This window comes from Schistocerca cancellata, chromosome 3, assembly GCF_023864275.1.
Source record: "Schistocerca cancellata isolate TAMUIC-IGC-003103 chromosome 3, iqSchCanc2.1, whole genome shotgun sequence".
NCBI classification, from domain to species: domain Eukaryota; kingdom Metazoa; phylum Arthropoda; class Insecta; order Orthoptera; family Acrididae; genus Schistocerca; species Schistocerca cancellata.
The window spans coordinates 98,997,786-99,017,358 of NC_064628.1; the positions used below are offsets into that span (position 1 = coordinate 98,997,786).

Here is a 19,573-nt window from a genome sequence, read left to right on the forward strand (position 1 = left end):
TCCACAGGCCCCGGAGGGTCCTCGGTACCGACCGAGCGCCGTGTCGTCCTCTGCCAACGGCTTCATTAGATGCAGTATGAGGGTTTTTTTTGGATTTGGATTCCGTAGAAATACTGGAACACGTGAGGCAATACTGACCTTACGACTTATCTTAGAAGAAAGATTAAGGAAAGGCAAACCTACGTTTCTAGCATTTGTAGACTTAGAGAAAGCTTTTGACAATGTTGACTGGAATACTCTCTTTCAAATTCTGAAGGTGGCAGGGGTAAAATACAGGGAGCGAAAGGCTATTTACAGTTTGTACAGATACCAGATGGCAGTTATAAGAGTCGAGGGACATGAAAGGGAAGCAGTTGTTGGGAAGGGAGTAAGACAGGGTTGTAGCCTCTCCCCGATGTTATTCAATCTGTATATTGAGCAAGCAGTAAAGGAAACAAAAGAAAAATTCGGAGTAGGTATTAAAATCCATGGAGAAGAAATAAAAACGTTGAGGTTCGCCGATGACATTGTAATTCTGTCAGAGACAGCAAAGGACTTGGAAGAGCAGTTGAACGGAATGGATAGCGTCTTGAAAGGAGGATATAAGATGAACATCAACAAAAGCAAAACGAGGATAATGGAATGTAGTCGAATTAAGTCGGGTGATGCTGAGGGATTTGATTAGGAAATGAGACACTTAAAGTAGTAAAGGAGTTTTGCTATTTGGGGAGCAAAATAACTGATGATGGTCGAAGTAGAGAGGATATAAAATGTAGACTGGCAATGCCGAGGAAAGCGTTTCTGAAGAAGAGAAATTTGTTAACATCGAGTATAGATTTAAGTGTCAAGAAGTCATTTCTGAAAGTATTTGTATGGAGTATAGCCATGTATGGAAGAGAAACATGGAAGATAAATAGTTTGGACAAGAAGAGAATAGAAGCTTTCGAAATGTGGTGCTACAGAAGAATGCTGAAGATTAGATGGGTAGATCACGTAACTAACGAGGAAGTATTGAATAGGATTGGGGGGAAGAGTAGTTTGTGGCACAACTTGACCAAAAGAAGGGATCGGTTGGTAGGACATGTTCTGAGGCATCAAGGGATCACCAATGTAGTATTGGAGGGCAGCGTGGAGGGTAAAAATCGTAGAGGGAGACCAAGGGATGAATACACTAAGCAGATTCAGAAGGATGTAGTTTGCAGTAGGTACTGGGAGATGAAGAAGCTTGCAGAGGATAGAGTAGCATGGAGAGCTGCATCAAAGCAGTCTCAGGACTGAAGACCACAACAACAACATGGGGGGATGTGCGGTCAGCGTACCGTATTCCCGGCCGTTGTCAGTTTTCCTGCCCTGGAGCCGCCACTTCTCATTCAAGTCACTCCTCATTTGGCGTCACGAGACTGAGTGCGCCCAGTTCCAGTCCCTGCACCAAGGAAAAATCCCTGGCAGTATCAGGCATCGAACCCCGGGTCCTCCGCAAGGCAGTCAACCACGCTGACCATTCGGCTACGGCGGCGGACCGTCTGCATCAAACGCTTAAATGTAATATTTTGCAAGAAAAAATACCATCGCCCCCATATAAGGACAATTCTTCCCATTACACTCGCCTCAGCTTTAGTGATAAAATGGTCCAGTAGAGCCCGTTAAAAACTGAACACAGGTGAGGCATTGAAGCAGGGGGAAGATGTACTGACCTGTGGAAAAGGAAGCAAAATAGAAGCAGTGAACGGTGCAAGCTTAACAGGTGAAACATCGAGCGAATTTTAAGATCCACGGCGTCGTGGTTGTGTGGTCATGGTGGTCATATCTCCCTCGTGTCCCATATTTTTATTTCACAAAATTATGAACTGTCCGCCATGTCACTGTTTGCTGTATTCACATTTGTGTCTGTGTCGTGGTGCAACGTCCGTTTTCAACAGCCAGGTGTAAGGAAGGAACCTCCAGACGTACGCACGCACCTTCTGCTTGTTATACACAGGTACCACGTGTCATGACTTGCGTTCCGTTTTGGAAGTTTTGACTCTTGAATTCCTTTGCTGTAACATAGTTTACACTCGTTTATTTGTTATTTTCATTTCTGTGGGAGGTCTACGCAGCATCTCGCCTGCTGTCACTATTCTTCACATTTACTTGTGGCAGTAATATATCCTTACCACATGACTCATATTCTATAACCAGTGTATAATATGACAAATGGCAAGACAGGCGTCAGTGACAGGATGGAAAGTTCATAATTTTGGGGGAAAAAAATATGGGGCACGAGGCAGATTGGAACACGGATCTGTACCTTCGCAGCCCAACACAGTGACCTCACTACCACAACACACTACTTCTTGCAGCTTCTGTTGATGTGCATCTTGAACATGGACTGTTCATTCTTTTTTTCACAGTTCAGTACACCTTCTTCTTGTTTTCTGTGCTTGATCTATGTTCAGTTTCTGGCGGGCGGTCCACTGGACCATTTTCCCACAAAATCTGAGGGGGCTACGATGGTGAGCTTCCCTTGTAAGAAGATGGAGGATCCGTCTCTCGGCGGATCCCATGGAACAATAACGTACATTATTTTCCTTTAACTTGAATAATTAAATTAGCAGGAAGAATGTCGCTTGACGTCCTATTACTAGCTGCGTATTATTTCATTTCGGGAAAAATTTCACAGTAATTTACGAACAAGGTACACGACATCTGAGAAAACGCTATTTCGAATGCTACCTCTGAACACCAATGGTCGAGAAATCCTCAGTCAAGTTATGGAAAAGAAAGATGATTAGGGTCAGACTTCGACGTTAAGGTCATTAGGTATGGAGCCAATGGGAATGAAATCTGACGCGTCCTTTCCAAAGAAACCATTCCCATGTTTGCCTGACGTGGTTTAGGCACACCACGGGAAACCTGAATCTGGATGACAGCACGTTTTTGTTAGATGCTAACTTGTGGGAATTCAATGCAATACAACCACGCTTTTATAGACGTCAGAATCTTGCACGAGAAACTAAATCGCCATGTTTTACGAAGGAACTATTTCTTCCAAAATAGGATGAGCAAGTTAAGAGAACGTCTTCTAACAAAAGCCGTGGTGCACATCATCTCTCCTGTAGTGTCTGCCACTGCATTTTGGTGAAGACCACCGTAGCACTCATCGCTGCGTCGTAGAGGAAAAACACAGTTAAAACTACAATAACAAAGGTGGAAGTGGGCGATAAATTGAAAACTGCGTATTTTCGGCGGGAATAGCGATGGAAACAGTGATTGGCTGCTCGGAGAAGGGTAAAAGGAAGACTTATTCTTAATATACAACACTAGCTTATCGCCCGTCGCTTCACTCACGTAGACAATATGGGTCTGCACAGATATTTTTTCTTTAATCGAATTTGTATGTTGTTACACCCATTGCTTATTTGTGAATCTGTGCACCATAAGAGAGTTAGTGACAATTACATGTCTGCCAGTCTTTGTGTAATTAAAGTGTTCCAACGGGCTTAAATTCGTATAGCTGGTTAAAAAAAATGACAAATCGGGTAAGTGGGTCTAAGGTTATTAGCGCCAGTCTTCCACTGGGTACCGAGTTCTCTCATCTCCAACGGATATTCCTGTACATGGAATCGCAGTTAAACGTGGGTATCTATTTTGTCATTAGGAATGATTCGTTTGCGTAGCAAATACACAAAAATAATTCTTTAATGTATTAGGGCTACTCAAAAGTTAATGTATTAAAGATCCGTTTCTTTTTCTATGCAGTTCTGACAAAGCCGGTTTGTCGTGGTGACATGAGTACCTTTCTTTGATTCAGTTCACAAGTTGCAACACCTTCTACACTTTTCACGCTAAATAAGGCCATACAAGCATGGTATTTCCCGTATGTACTTCTCACCAAAAGCTATTCTGCTTTCATAATAAAATGTTTTGATAAAACTTTCCATCCCCAATTTCATCCCCTTCGGGGTTTAATTTCCCAAAATGCTGAAACACATATTTCTTTATTTTTGACCTAGAAACCAAATACCACTTTTCGTAGTTCTAACTTCAAAATTGTCTTCATAGTGGCATTCTTCCAAAAAACTTTGATTGTGATTTCAAAAGAATGAGATCAGCACCCTATCGAAATTTCCAGGTTTCTGTCCTTTGGAAAGGGCGATAATGGGTCAGTCAGGATATGCACTTTATTACATATTATTTAACAGTTTTCAGAAGCGGCCAAGATTTGTGCTCAAAAACGTGATGTTGCACCAGGACAATGAACTTTGCAACAGGCCGACCGTCGAGATTGAAACGTGAAGGTTTTGGGCTTCGAAATAGTTCTCCATTCACTCTGTTTCCCACATAAAGTCACGTGCGATTTCTCTATTGCGTAACGTAAAGGCAGTTTAGTAGCAAAGTTTCGTCGATTCAAGTGGAGACCAGAGCGTAAACAGTTTACCAAAATTATCTACAGAATGTCTGTTCTTAGCGATAAAAGAAGCGTTCAAATGATCTACCGAATATTTAACTAGCTAACGAACTAAATTGAGAAAGATTGTGGTTCTGTTTCAGCTAAATCTGTAGGTGACATTCAGCGAAATCTGTAGTGACAGCCCTTGAGAAATAAGACACTGAATCAACCCTTTTAAGTATCCCGAAGAATATACACTTCAGTGCATCCGTTTCCATTCGTCTGCATCAGGATTGTGGGAAATTCAGAATTGAAATAGGTGTCAGGCAACGAAATTCCATACCAACAAAACTGTACTCATGAATCTTAAAAAGGATGTGTTCAGATACTTAAACTGGGTAAATGAAGAAGGAATCCATGTTAGTGGAGCAGACCTGAACCACTTCAGTTTTATTCTGTTCTCCTTTAGTGATACAACGAATGCAACAATGTAATACACCAAATTTGAAAGAAGACCTGAACATCAAATATAAGAAGCCAAAAACAGTGTATAGTGAACACGTTTTCTCTACAGAATGTTATGAATATCAACAAAAGGAAAGCAAGGATAATGTAATGTAGTCTAACTAAATCAGGCGACGGGGCTTAAATTAGGAAAGGAGGCAGTAAAAGTAGTAGAGGAGTTTTGCTGCTTGGGCTATAAAATAACTGATGATGGTCGATACAGAGAGGATATGAAATGTAGACTGGCAATGGCAAGGACAGCGTTTCTGAAGGAAAGAAATTTGTTAACATCGCATATAAATAAAGGCATTTGTCTGGAGTGTTCGGGAGAGAAATGTGGACGGTGAGTAGTTTAGACACGAGGACAACAGAGGCTTTTGAAATGTGTTGCCGCAGTAGGAGGCTGGATGGTTAGATTGGGTAACTAAGATGAGGTATAATACATTGTTTGCGGGACATCTGCAACTGCTGAAATTTTTCATGACGAATAAATCTGCTGTAGTTTTACTTGACAAATCCTTTATTTGGATAAAATGTAAGTACGACTCGTGCTTCAGGGCGCCAATCCCATCGTTAGACGCTACAAAAAACAAGGCAAACTAAGAGGGATGTTTCATAAAATGTGAAACTCGTACCAGTTACGTAAAAAATCTAGCAAATTTATAGAATAGCACGAACTACTTGCAGCCATAGTCTTGCGTTCTTAATATAACGTACTCTGTATTTTGACATATCTTCCACTAATATGTTTAATTGGCGGTATGTCGGTTTAGCCCCTTCTGTATTTTATATTATGGATTTATTGATTTTATATTTTGTACTACGGTTTTATTAATTTTATTTCTTGTCAATTTAACTATACTTCAATAATTTTAATTTCTTGACAATTGCATTATAAATTGCATGTTTTGCTTTTATTGTTTGCTCTGTACTAGGCCTAACTTAGCTAACGCCATGCCTAAGTAAGGCGGTTTCAGCGCTATTAGTAGCGGGTGGCGTTTGGGAGGAAACGTGGGGGTGCGGCCGTGTTGCTAGCTATGAGTTCTTCGATTCCCCTCGGCGTTAGTTCCGGTGGCGACCGCCCTCGGATGTGTGTATGTCTACACAGGAATCACCTTGCGGTTCGCACGGCAGTCTGTTGACCGCTCTTTAATTGGCACTCTACGGTTTTTATGCCTTAATTTTAATTTGTGAAGCCCTTTCAACTTGTTTAGTCGTTCGCAGTTGGTTAATTGGTCACATTAGGATGGCAATGTTTGCTTATTTGCTGTTAGATTCACGATTTTTCGGTTGGGTGCCATTTAACCGGTGTGGCACTGGTAGACTCAGAGAACCTGTAAGTTGGCTGTTTAGGTTTTTTTATTGGTAATGCCACGTAGCGCTCTGTATGAAAATCACTGGCGGTGTTGTGTGCAGTCTGTGGCTGGTTCGCATTGTTGTTGTAATGTCTCTTGCAGCGGTCTCTCCGCGATATTTTCATAAATTTTATAAATTATATAACTCAGTACATATCTCGAAATATCTCTTCTTATCTTACCTATTTCTAAACTTTAATGTACGATGATTATCAATGCAAAGTAGTTTCAAGCCCTATTATTCCTTGGAGCGTCCATTTACTCCATGGAATAGCTTCTCTGCTATCTATTTTCTCTTATGAAAAGAATGAGGCAATGCTTGCCAATTAGCCGTGAAAGAAGGAGGATGTATATGTATGTATTGTTGAGCTAGTCGTCATCTTGATGAGATTCTGTATGAGAAGGAATTTAATACATGAACTAAACTAAAGTAAGTGTGTTCGCGTATTATTTAACTGATTATTATTGACAGTGTCTGCTTACTACGCTGTGTTGCACGGGATCAGTGGGGAACGTCTGATTTACACTGGACGAACCTGCCGTTTTGTATGCTCAAGATATCCAGTTACTTCAAATAAATAGGCTAACACGGTCTTACCGGCAGATCTCCCGTCTTCCCCACGTGATCACCGAAAGTTAATAATTATTACAAATGTTTTCAGGAGATCGACTGACAATTTTCGTCGCACCGAGACTTCGAAATTGCTTCACTGCCTTATGGAATTTAAGTTAAGCTCGATTTAATCAGGATAGAACAGTATTGAACTGTGTGAATGTGATAAACCTGCTTTGTGAATGAAAATTCCCTCAACATACGCATGTTTTTACTATCCTGATCAGTGAAGCTAAATCAGGCCGGTGTGAGAGAGGTTTTTTAAGTTTTTTAATACCACAGAAAAATATTAAATTGTTTGCTATTGTAATGTTGGGCAGCTGGATGTTAACAGCGCGTAGCGTTGCGACTTTTGAACACTATTAAGGCAAATACATTGTTTGTTCTCTATCAAAATCTTTCATTTGCTAACTATGCCTATCAGTAGTTAGTGCCTTCAGTAGTTAGAATCTTTTATTTAGCTGGCAGTAGTGGCGCTCGCTGTATTGCAGTAATTCGAGTAACGAAGATTTTTGTGAGGTAAGTCATTTGTGAAAGGTATAGGTTAGTGTTAGTCAGGGCCATTCTTTTGTAGGGATTACTGAAAGTCAGATTGCGTTGCGCTAAAAATATTGTGTGTCAATTTAGTGAATGTCTGAGTACGTTCAGTTTTGCTTAGCTGTTTGAAAATCAAATAACATAAGATGTTTATCAGCACAGTAATTCATTAATTTTTCTAAGGGGACGTTACAAACCTTTTCATGCCTTACCCGCAATGGACCTCGCATGCTACTTACTTAATTTCGTGGATGTTTTATATGACTGGTCCGACTTTCTCGTACGCAATCAAGTTGTAACTTGATAATTATGGGCCATTTTAATGTTAATTATTTTTATGGAGACTCCCTCTTAGTGTTCCTTTTTTTCTAGCGCTTGAAGGGATTTACATCCGAAACCCGGGTCGTGTGTACGATTTTCTAGCAAATAAAGGATTTCTGCAATAGAATTGGAGCAGATTTATTCATCGTGAAAAATGAGTAGGCACTGAATCGAATTGGGCAAAACAGAAATTTGTGGCACAACTTGACTAAAAGAGGGATCGATTGATAGGAAAAATCATAAGGCATCAATGTAGCGATAAAATGATTATGTAGGGAAGTATGGAGCGTAAAAATGGCAGAGGGAGACAAAGGCGTGAATACAGTAACCAAGTTGAGCTGTATGTAGGTTGCAGTAGTTACGCAGAGTCGAAGACACTTGCACAGAAAAAAAGACTAGTTTGTAGCGCTGCTACAAACCAATCTTCGGACTGATGACCAAAACAACAATGAGCAGCTAAAAAAGAAAATGGTACTGTTTAGCAATGGAATCAAACAACGAGATGGTAAGTTTCGAATTTAGGACAGAAGAAGACAATCAGTCGACTGACAGCAACGTAAGTAAACTGAAATGTAAAAATGTCTCCAAGCGCTTTTCGTAAACTAATTAGAGCTTTCGGAACCAAGCAGCTGACGTTTCTGGAAAGGATAGTTTTAGGTTCAGTGGGTTTTGACTTCTGGCTAATGAAAAATCGAATACTTACTTTTCATGCGAAAATCGTTCGAAAACTGAAGATAACTAATTAAGGAATTGAGAGATGCGAGTTGGATACTGCTAGGAAAGACGGGGAAACAAGCGAATAGATGAGTGGAGAGAATGGAACTGATGACGTAATTAGAGCCGTAATGAAAAAGGAATTGAGGTGGGCGGGGCATGTAGACAAGGCGGTGTATGGCAGAAGCGTCTAGAAAGTTGTGTGCTGGGTTGTGAGGGACTGGGAAAGACCGGGACGACAACCAGATGGATTGATGACGTTAGGAAGCACGAGAGAGTGACGTGGATGTGTGCCGCTGCGCACCGTGATTAATGGGGAAGTTAGAGGTGGTCTTCGTCTACGAAGCGGCGTGAAATGGCAGATGACGAGGGAAATATTACGTAGAATTTTAATAAGTTTTTTGCCTAAATAATAAAAAAGTGTGAGGTCATCCACACGAGTATTAAAAAGAATGCGTTAAATTTTGTTTAGACGATAAATCACACAAATTTGAAGGTCATCGATTCAACGAAATTCCTAGAGATTACAATTTCGAACAATTTAAACTGGATAAATGCTTCACGGTGTCCTTTGCCGTGCCAGGTGCATGTTCAGTCTCGAGTTTTTGATAACTTCCTCCGTCGTTATCTTCGTTGTCAGGAGATTTCAGTAGGCTGTTGGGTACTTTTAAAAAGTTGGCCGAATTTTGCCATGGATACATCACGCAGTCACGGGACTTCCGTATGGTGCCAAAGATTAGGTCGATGTCTATAAGTGAGTACTATTGACATCGATGTTGATTTCGATCGATTGTGGATGATATAGCTGATTTCTCTGCTGCTTTCCAGCATGACGTTCCCGTTTCCATGTACCACTTAGGGTGTAGCCACTGCTCAGGTAAAAGATGTTGCACATCCTGGTCTCAACGGATTCTTTGATGACAGAAACCCAGGAGGAAGATGCATGGGATATTATTTCCTTTTTATCAAACATAGTCGTATGTTTACTCATGCGGTTGTGTTGGGCAACGAGATATTTGTCGATATTATGCTTTTTAGTGTGATGCCGGTGCTCTTAACAGCGTTCTGAAGTTTTTTTGTATTGACTGACGAATGTAACTGCTACCATATTTGCAAGGTAACTTTGAGGAACATCGAGACCAAGTTGTATTTTAATGTGAATAGCATCTTTTTAATTTTCTTTGATAATCGAAAAATGGATTGAATAGCGTGTCTCGGCCAGTCACCCGCCATCTACCGAAGTCAGCATCGCAGCATCGCTACCAATGTTCTTCGGTCGCAGACATCCACATAACACCTAGTAGCACATGGACGCTCCGTGACTTCGTGACGTCTCCATGACATAATTCGGCCAGCTAAATAAAGTACCTAACAACCTACTGAAATCTTGCGACGATGACGATGGATGAAGCAGTCAAAGGTTCGAGGCTGAATACGAGGGTAATCCCAAAAGTTAGGTCTCCAATTTTTTTATAAGCACGTAGACCTGTTTATTTCTACATTGCTTTACATCAGTTTACAGCTAGAACATTTAGCTATTTTTCGACATAATCACCATTTCTGTCGATGCATTTTCGTAGAGGCTGTGGCAGTTTTTGTATGCCCATGTCATACCAACTCGCCGCCATGCTGTTCAGAAAGTTATGAACCTCTTCTTTCACCTCGTCGTCGGAGCTGAATCGCTGGGACCACGATTAACGGTGACAGGTACTGTGAGGTTCTGAAAAAACTCAAACGGGCCATTCAGAACCGGAGAAGATGAATGGTGATGAAGGGTCTACACATACTCTATGACAACGCTCGCCCACACAAATCGTTGGTCTCCTGCAACAGTTTCAGTGGAACATAATCACCCTCCCACCCTATCGTCCTGACTTGGTGCCCTGTGACTATCACCTGTTTCTTAGGTTAAAAGAACATTTGGCCGGAAAGCGATTCAGCTCCGACGACGAGGTGATAGAAGAGGTTCATAACTTTCAGAACAGCATGGCGGCGAGCTGGTATGACATGGGCATACAAAAACTGCCACAGCGTCTACAAAAATGCATCGACAGAAATGGCGATTATGTCAAAAAATAGCTAAATGTTCAAGCTGTAAACTGATGTAAACCATTGTAGAAATAAATAGGTCTATGTACTTATGAAAAAATAGGAGACCTTACTTTTGGGATTACCCTCGTGCAAATCTGACGCTGCAGGAACTCCTTGAAGCATTTGTTTAAGAACGTGGCCGCGATAAAATAATTTGTCAATTTAAATTGGAACCATCACATTGAGAATGTTATGGGGAAAGGCGAATCGAAGCGTGCTTTTTATTTGCAGAACGCTTGGAAGATGCAACGAATCTACGAAAGAGAATGTCTACACTACGCTTGGCCGTCCTCTTCTGCATTATTATGTGGAATCCTTACTAGGTAGGCACGACGGGGGACATGTAAGAAGTTCCAAAGCAGGCAGTTGGTTCTATATTATCTTGAAATTGGATGCAGAGTGTCATAGATGTGAAACGCGAGTTCACTTGGCAATAGTTAAAATAAAGATCAAATTGGATTCACTCCATGCTGGGCGCATCGGTTGCAATCCGATCACACCGAAAGATAATTTTTTCCACGTGCTATTACAGAAATTGTCTGAAAGTGGTTATACGTACCTCTGACAAGCTCTTAAGTATGAACTGTAGAGTAATAGCGTAGAGTAGATGCAGGCCTACCCAACTGGCTTCGTAAATGGCGCGGAAGAGTGTTGGGATTACAGGCGAAACTGACTGGATCCGTCCTAAAAGAACCAAGACACTATTTTGCTCCAACTTGTTTAGGAAAATTTCCGAAAAACTAAATCTGCTGATCCGGACGGGTAAAGGAATGTGTGGTCCGAAAAATAAGTCCTTTTTCTTGACTGCCGAGACATCTCCCTCGACAGTTACACTGTACGATTGTAATTAAGAGGCGTGTACCAGGGTAATTTTCGTTTTGCAGGGGTCGGAATAATTCAGTTTCATGACCTACCAACTTCAGTTTTCACGTCCACTTTGCTTCTCCAACGCCCCTGTATTTTCCGGTTTAAGTTTGTGACGTCTTCCCGCGAATCATATTCATTTTCGTTTGTGTGTGTGTGTGTGTGTGTGTGTGTGTGTGTGTGTTTCCTCAGCCGCGGTGAATACTGTTCTTCCACAAAAGTTAGACAAAACAAAAAAAAAAGTTATGATCCTTTCCTTCCATAAACGTTTATTACTGCTCTAATTTGCGATAAGTTTACTGAAAGTATTTCGTTTGAATTATTATCCAGAATATCAGAGTACAAGATAAAGTATCCATTAGTCGTTTTACATCGTGTACGTTTTCTTTGTTCGTGACGCGTGGTGAGCGAAAGAGTTTGTAGAACTACATAGAGCGTCGTGCTGTTAAGAGAGAAACTCTAATCGAGTTGACGAGTGAGTTAAGTGAAATGGACTCTCCGAAACACAAACGGAAGCCGAAGCAAAGTTAAGAAAGAATGCGTGCGTACAAAATCAACCAGGAAATGGCGAGCGAACTACGCGCATGCGTACAACTCAATTACGTCGTTATCTCATTCAGTGCGCTCGTCCATTGACAGGTATCGAACTGTTGCGGCGGCTGCCGCTTAAACTTCCATAGCTGCACATTACGAGGGGAAAGAAAGGTAAAGGGGGGAAACAAGTACTACTACTTGTAAATTTTCTCCATAACAGAAAAACAGCACAGCTTAATACACAAACCAGCGTGGCTCAGTTTGGCGTGCTGCCAACTACGTGGGAAAGGGCGGGAACAAAACTACAGAGGAAACCAAAAGCTAGTGCGAAGTACCGTTTCGGAGGCTGAGGCCTGACTTTCTTGAGTTCCATTTCCTTGTTGGTGACATTATTTTTCTCCGCTGTGACGTCACTGCCGCCGTGCGCGCGGCCCACGGGGAGAGTCGCCATGTTGTCCACAGAGTCGACGTCGACTGTCGCAACTTTAACGTCACCGCCCACCATCTTCACCGAAGCGTCTGTAGTTTCCTTCTTCACGACTTTCAGTGTCTCTTAAGAAAATTAAAACCTATACACTGCGGCACAAAATGACGTGCTTTTGTTCCTCAGAACGTTTCGAGTACTCGATTTTCGAAAAAAAATATCATCGATGTCATATTTTTCGTTGAATTCGTTTCATACAGTAGTCTTTAGCACGATTTGAGTAATCTCAGCTGGAGTAAACACTATTACGTATTTGCATGAGGTGGAGTATTTACGCTTTATTATCTTTGCCGCTTCTCTAAGTCAAGCATCCGTGCGGAAAGTGTGCGGGCGTAATACGGAAATGATCCTACTCGAACGTAGACGTACGACTGCGTAGCTGCTTTCCGTGGGAACAACAGTGGATTTCGCACTGCACTCTTAAGTATAAGAACGTAGCAAACATTCCACCGCCGGTACAGGAGCGAAAAATAAATCCGATACGCTGTATGCGCCTACAGAGTATGCAGCCCGGAGAGCAGACGGCACCTAGTCGCGGACTAAATCCCCTATACTCTGGCGGCGCCGTTCCAAACCCCCTGAACGGCAAAGAGGAGCCCGGCGGCGACGGCGGCGGCGCGCCCACGTGACCCGCAGGCAGGCTGCCTCATTGGCCGCCGGCCGCGGGAGGGCGGGTGGTGGGGGTGGCGCTGGAGCCCGGGATGCTGCTGGAGCGATGACCCAGTGACCTTGCAGTCCTGCGCTGCGAGCCCGGGACACGCCTCCAGGCATCGCGGACGGCCAGCTCCCCCTGTTTGGCCTACGGGAGCAAAACGCCTCCGCGATATCGCAAAAATAAAAGGAGTAATAAGCGAAGCATTTCCTGTTTGCTCTCTGTCCAGATCAAAGTTAATCCAACACTTCTCTTTGTCCACCTTACACACATGTACGAACGAACAGTCGTTCTCACTCTTCTTTCTTGCGAAAAATGTTCTTATTGGAAAAAAAGGAACAAACAAAGTTAATTACATTTTAGAAAAAAAAAACTCACACGTTCAACGTAACTTATACTGAGCTTATTGCATTTGATCCTTCGGAATTCATTTTTTTTAAAAGTCTCTTAAAAAAGAAATTACTTTCCAGACGCGTATAACATTCGTTGCAACACAGAGTATATTCACTCAACGCAATTTTCTTGTCTCGAAATTGCTTTCGGCAGTTTATTAACTAAACCTATCGGCAATTCGAAGGTTGACTTCAACACCAAGTATTGTTCGCGGATTATGCTTTTGTGTATAGAAAAGATTGAACGTCACAGATTTGTAGCGGTATGCAGATAGACCTAATAAGGATAGCCGCTGCAGTGGCTGGCAGTTGAGCGACATAAACAAATATAACGGATTGTGCCTAAATGACGAGCAGATTCAATATTTTTCGATTGGCGCTTAATCATCGGAACAATTAACAACTATAAAATCTTTAGCAGTGCGCTTTCCCAGAAAGCTAAAGTAGAACGACCACATCACACCAGATATAGGATAAGCATACGCTTAACAAAAAAGATTACATACAAAGCAACTATTCGACTGATAATTTACTTATGCTCGTCGGTCTGGGACAATTACTAGGCAGGATTAATGGAAAGAGATAAGTAAGGCCGGCCGCGGTGGTCTAGCGGTTCTAGGCGCTCAGTCCGGAGCCGCGCGACTGCTACGGTCGCAGGTTCGAATCCTGCCTCGGGCATGGTTGTGTGTCATGTCCTTAGGTAAGTTAGGTTTAAGTAGTTCTAAGTTCTAGGGGACTTATGACCTAAGATGTTGAGTCCCATAGTGCTTAGAGCCATTTGAACCATTTTTTCAACATGTCTGGATTCAAACTTAAACACGTAACTTTCACTAAATGAAAAATTAGCAGTGCTACAAAGACTGGACGAAGGAGAATCGATCCAAAAAATTGCAAAGGAACTGAATGTAGGTTTTACGACAATTAAGGATTGGAGGAAGAATCGGAAAAATATTGAATCCTATACAGTTACGACTGATGGTGAAAACACTCTGAAGAATCGCAAAACATTAAAAAAGCCTAAACTTGAACTGCTTGATAACGCATTGTGGATGCGGTTTTGTCAAGAAATAAGGAAAGGAACTCCAATATCCGGGCCAATTCTCAAAGAAAAAGTGACAGTTTTGCACAAAAAACTGGAAGCCGAAAGTAAATTTGCTGCCAGTGAAGGCTGGATTGATCGTTGGAATACTCTTCATGGTGTCCGATTAGTTTCTATTTCCGGTGCAAAACTATAGAAACTAAACTTATAAAAGATAGGAGTCATTCCTTGTAGCAACGCAGGTGGTACCCACAAGCTCCCCTTGTTCGTCATTGACAAATCTAAGAAGCCAAGGGCATTCAAAAATATAAACTTATCATCCTTGCCGGTTTATTACCGCAATCAAAAATCTGCTTGGATGGACTGCAACCTTTTTAAATCCTGGTTTTTCGGCGAGTATGTGCCATCGTTCGGAAAAGACTTGAAGCAAAGAATCTGCCTGTTCGTGCTCTACTGCTGTTCGATAATGCACCATCACATCCATCTGAAGAAGCTTTCGTGAAAGGGGACATAAAAGCTCTCTTTCTGCCTCCTAATGTGACCTCACTCATCCAACCAATGGATCAGGACGTTATCGAATGGTTAAAAAGGAGATATCGCAGAAAGTATATCAGCTCAATCTTGGAAAAATCTAAAGGAGGTTATAACTTATTTGAGACAATGAAATCCCTGAACATCAATGATGCTGTCTACACAATCGCTGCAGCATGGGATGAACTGAAATCTGACACACTGCGGAGATCGTGGCGTAAGCTTTGGCCACAAGTTATCACTGAAAATGAGCATACCGAAGATGAGCAAAACAACGACGCACTGGAAAGACTGTGACACTTTTTAAGGGCTCAATGACGACCACATTGTTGCCAGGAAACTGCGAATGAGGATTCGGACGGCAAAGACGAAGCCCCCACCGGACTTCACACAACGAAGCAAAAAACGCTTTCGACTTCGCCCTTCAATACATCGAGCAGAATCCAACTTCAACTTCAATTGACGTTTTGTGGATAAAAAATAATGGAGGGACACTGCAGCTAAATTTAGAATAACATCTGCTAAACAAAAATGTATAACTGACTTTTTCCAAGTAATTTGTTTTCGTTTTTACTGTAAAAACTACGCATACAGTATAATCATTTCTTAGTTTATACAAACAGTAGTTTATTTCTTTGTAAAAAAATTATTTTTATGTACACTGCTATAAACATTTTTTAGTTTACAGTATATATCGTTTATACGTTATTAAGTACAGTACAGTACTGTAATTTGTTTGTCGTTTTTCCTTTTAAAACCAATACATATTATAGTGTGTTTAGACGTTTTTTAGTTAATATATTGTTTAACACTGTGTAAAAGACATATTTTTATATTACTGTAGACGTCTTTTAGTTCTTAAATCGTTTAATTTTTTGTACTAAATGTCTTTTTATATTTTTGCAATAAATATTAGATTTTTCAGATAATCCGACCTTTTTTTCGTTTCGACCATGGTCCCGGTCCTGAAGGTGACGGATTAGAGGGGTTCTACTGTATTTTAAAACGCAAATACAGTTTTGCTTTAATACAACCTTTTGTCTCTTTTGCGGGAAGTCACTAGTAGGAAAAATACCAGCCCCCCCCCCCCCTGCATCTTTTTCAAAGTGTTACGAAGGCAACAAAAATAAAGATTAGGAAGACACAAAAGCACACAGTTCATTTCTATAGTTGCGGTGAGCTCTGCGATAGTAGGTTAACTTCTCATGTTATCAGAAGACGCTACAATTCCATGTCTGTAAGCATGGTCAGTCTGCAGCTCTTCAGAACTCCATACATGGCACAGTCAACTAACCACTGACTTAACTGTCCCACTCGCGATATGGCTGGCGGCTGAATGCTGCTATATTTAGCGTTAGAACAGTATCTGCAATAACTCGTAGTGCCACATGAAAATTAGTCTGTTTTGCTTATTTCCGTACGCTTACGACATAAGACATTATATTCTGGGGTAACTTTTCCCATTCAAGTAATGTGTGATGTTAAGTTCTGCGAATCTATTGTCAAACAATTCAGAAGTCTGGGAATTTCGACATCGGCCTCTGAAAATATATTTTCTGTAATATCGTTTGTTGTTAACAATATGAGCTTACCGCCAAGAAGTAGTGGTTTTCGCTCAGTTAATACCAGGCAGAAATACTATTTGCGCTTGGGTCGCACATTCTTGACTCTTGTGCAGAAGGGTGTACAGTATCTTTTTACTGCATCAGTTTTCATTAAGCTACCACAAGAATTGAAAAAAAAATCTTAGGAGTAATCCTCATAGTCTCAAGTTAAAACTGAAGAATTTCCTGATGGCTCTCTCCTTTTTTTCGGGGAGTTTCTGGAAAAAAATAGGCAGTTTGTATTGTTGACTATGCTAATACACAGTTAGCAGCTTGTCCTCTGCATATTATTCGCGTAAATTTTATTTTGTTTATTATTAACTTTCCTGGCGTTAGTTGCATGTAATGACTTGATCCATAACCACGGAGTTTTGATCCTCAGCTGTACGTGTTAAATAAAAAAAAAAAAAACCAAAAAGGATGCAGTAGAGGAACTGTGCATCACAGAGATGTTTACTGTTACAATTTAGGGAACGTACGTTCCAAGAAGATTTAAACAACGTATTATTTACCCCGTTGTAGCTGTGCCACAAGTCACAATTTTAACTACGAAGAATAACACTTCACGTTACTGATCGTATACTTACACGACGTAATATACTGATATCTTAATGTAGCTGCTAATGTACAAGAGTGAGCTGCATCCATTTGAAACTCTGATCTAAATCGTTACAAGAATCACGCATACCAACAGTCATGCCGCTACCATCATTCCCTGACATTTCTTAGACATATCAGTCCTCATTAGCAGCACCTTAAACGTCATTCAGAAAACCTCTTTGCACTGATATGCACAGGTCAATTTTATAAGAAAATATTGCCGAATATAATCATATAAATCGGTAACTGACAAAAAGGTCGGGAGTCCCTTTTATGTCAATTAAATGCAGTCTTATTTTCCAGCAAGTTCCTGAATTTTACATGATAAACGGAGCGTACATAAAAGTATTGTGATCCCCTTTTGCAGCCATCCCAGTTTCATCTCGTGTGTGTGTGTGTGTGTGTGTGTGTGTGTGTGTGTGTGTGTGTGTGTGTGTGTAAAACATTTAAAAGTATTAATAATATCAGGTGTAAACAGTTTGAGTATCTGTATGTACTAACCGGCAACGATATTATTACACTTTGCTTCCCGTGGCCGTTATCGGAAACAACGCGTTGTCGTTATGGTAAACAAGTACAGCGGCGACTGAGGGGAAAAGCAACGCACTGTGAATGATTTCAGGACAGTTGTGGGTATACTGTTAAGTGGTTCAGCGTGTCCTCATGAAATATCATAACAGCTCATGCTAAGCAGACCGAACCGCCCTCATACTGTGGTCGAATAATAAACAGTTAAAAACATTAAAAACTGTGCAGAGAACGCCGATTCAAATAATGCATTGGAAAGAGGAAGGAAAGAGTTGAAACATTTGGAACTGACAAAAAACAGTACTTAATCCGGAAATCGAATTCGTCATCTGCAGCACATTTCAATTTAGTTATATTTAAAAACACGCAACATTTTCATTACCTGGTTAATAAAATTGTTTTTGTGCGCTTTTCGCCTTTTCTTACAATTATGAAAAGGCCATTAACGCCCTGTTATAAATAAGCACTGATTTTCCATGCGCAACAGGCACCTAACCGGACACCAAAATTCGAAAAATAACGAAAATGCGTATTCTGCCTGAAGCCACGAAATATACAAACACCTAAAGATTAATCTCAGCAGCCTTCTAGCGGAGTCATATCGCCTTTTACTGGTACATTTTGGCAGGGAAAGACTTTTCTCCCTATGGAATATTAAGCTCTGGAAACACTATACAACTCTATAAAGTGGTTTCGAAATGTTGCAAAAGCTTACTAGTGTAGTTTTTCTTCGAAATGCATATTGGTTATAATGTTACCGATTACTCAGTGGAGACAGTCTTTTATTTGTTACGGTCAGTAAAGTTTGATCATATCTGTTTATATACATTACATGTAGATTAAGAATTCGTCGAGAAATATAGGTCATTGCGTCAGTAGGACGAATTTGCTTTCTAAAAAGCCACGGATGCCACAAAAAGTGTGACAAAAGTACTGAAAAAAATCGTTCACAGGCGGGGCCAGCGCTGAACGGTTCATACTGGCGAGACCACGGTAACAGTGGTATTTTAAAACAGACTGTCATTTATAGAATGGGAAGTAATGTCCGGATCGGTGGATTGGAAGGAACAGTCCAACACCCTGGCCACCCCGCTCTCCAGACATTACGCCCCTCGACCTTTTTTTTTTCTGGGGCTATATCAAGGACAGAGTCTTCGTCACACCAGTTGCTGACGTCGACGAACTGAAGGCTAGGATAGAAGCTGCTGTGGGTACTGTGACAGAACACGTGTTACAAAACACCTGGCGGGAACTGGAATACCGCCTCGACATTCTCCGAGCTACCAAGGGAGCACACACTGAGGTTTACTAACGTAAGTGGCCTTAAAAGGACTAGTAACACTAACCTATGTAACGGCATCAAATGTAACTTATTATGTTCAAATGGTTCAAATGGCTCTGAGCACTATGGGACTCAAGATCTTAGGTCATAAGTCCCCTAGAACTTAGAACTACTTAAACCTAACAAACCTAAGGACATCACACACACCCATGCCCGAGGTAGGATTCGAACCTGCGACCGTAGCAGTCCCGTAACTTATTATGTCAAACGGTTATTCTGTTATAAATTTTTATAATCAGGGCAAGACTTTGTGCTCACCTTGTATTTCATCGCCCTTATCGGCCCGTTAATGGAAAGGTACGTGGTTTGGGGTAAGTTCCTAGCCTCCAGATTGTCTGCTAATAGCCTCAGTAAAATCACATTCATCTTCATACTGATCATTAGACGGAGGACATACGCCAATGTTAATGATCATCCACCTGTCACGAGGGGATATTATTACAGGTGGCATCATTGACGCTTATGGAGAAGGCAGATCTGGAATGAGTTTCAGGATTGTCTTGCTCTGATCTCATTCTCA

At 41.2% G+C, this 19,573-nt stretch overlaps 1 protein-coding gene across 1 annotated transcript in view; it reads right to left on the minus strand.

Moving 5' to 3' along the window:
* The window catches only part of LOC126177105 (proton channel OtopLc), a 760,838-nt gene that overhangs the window by 225,165 nt on the left and 516,100 nt on the right, over nt 1-19,573 (minus strand). The window lies entirely within an intron of this gene.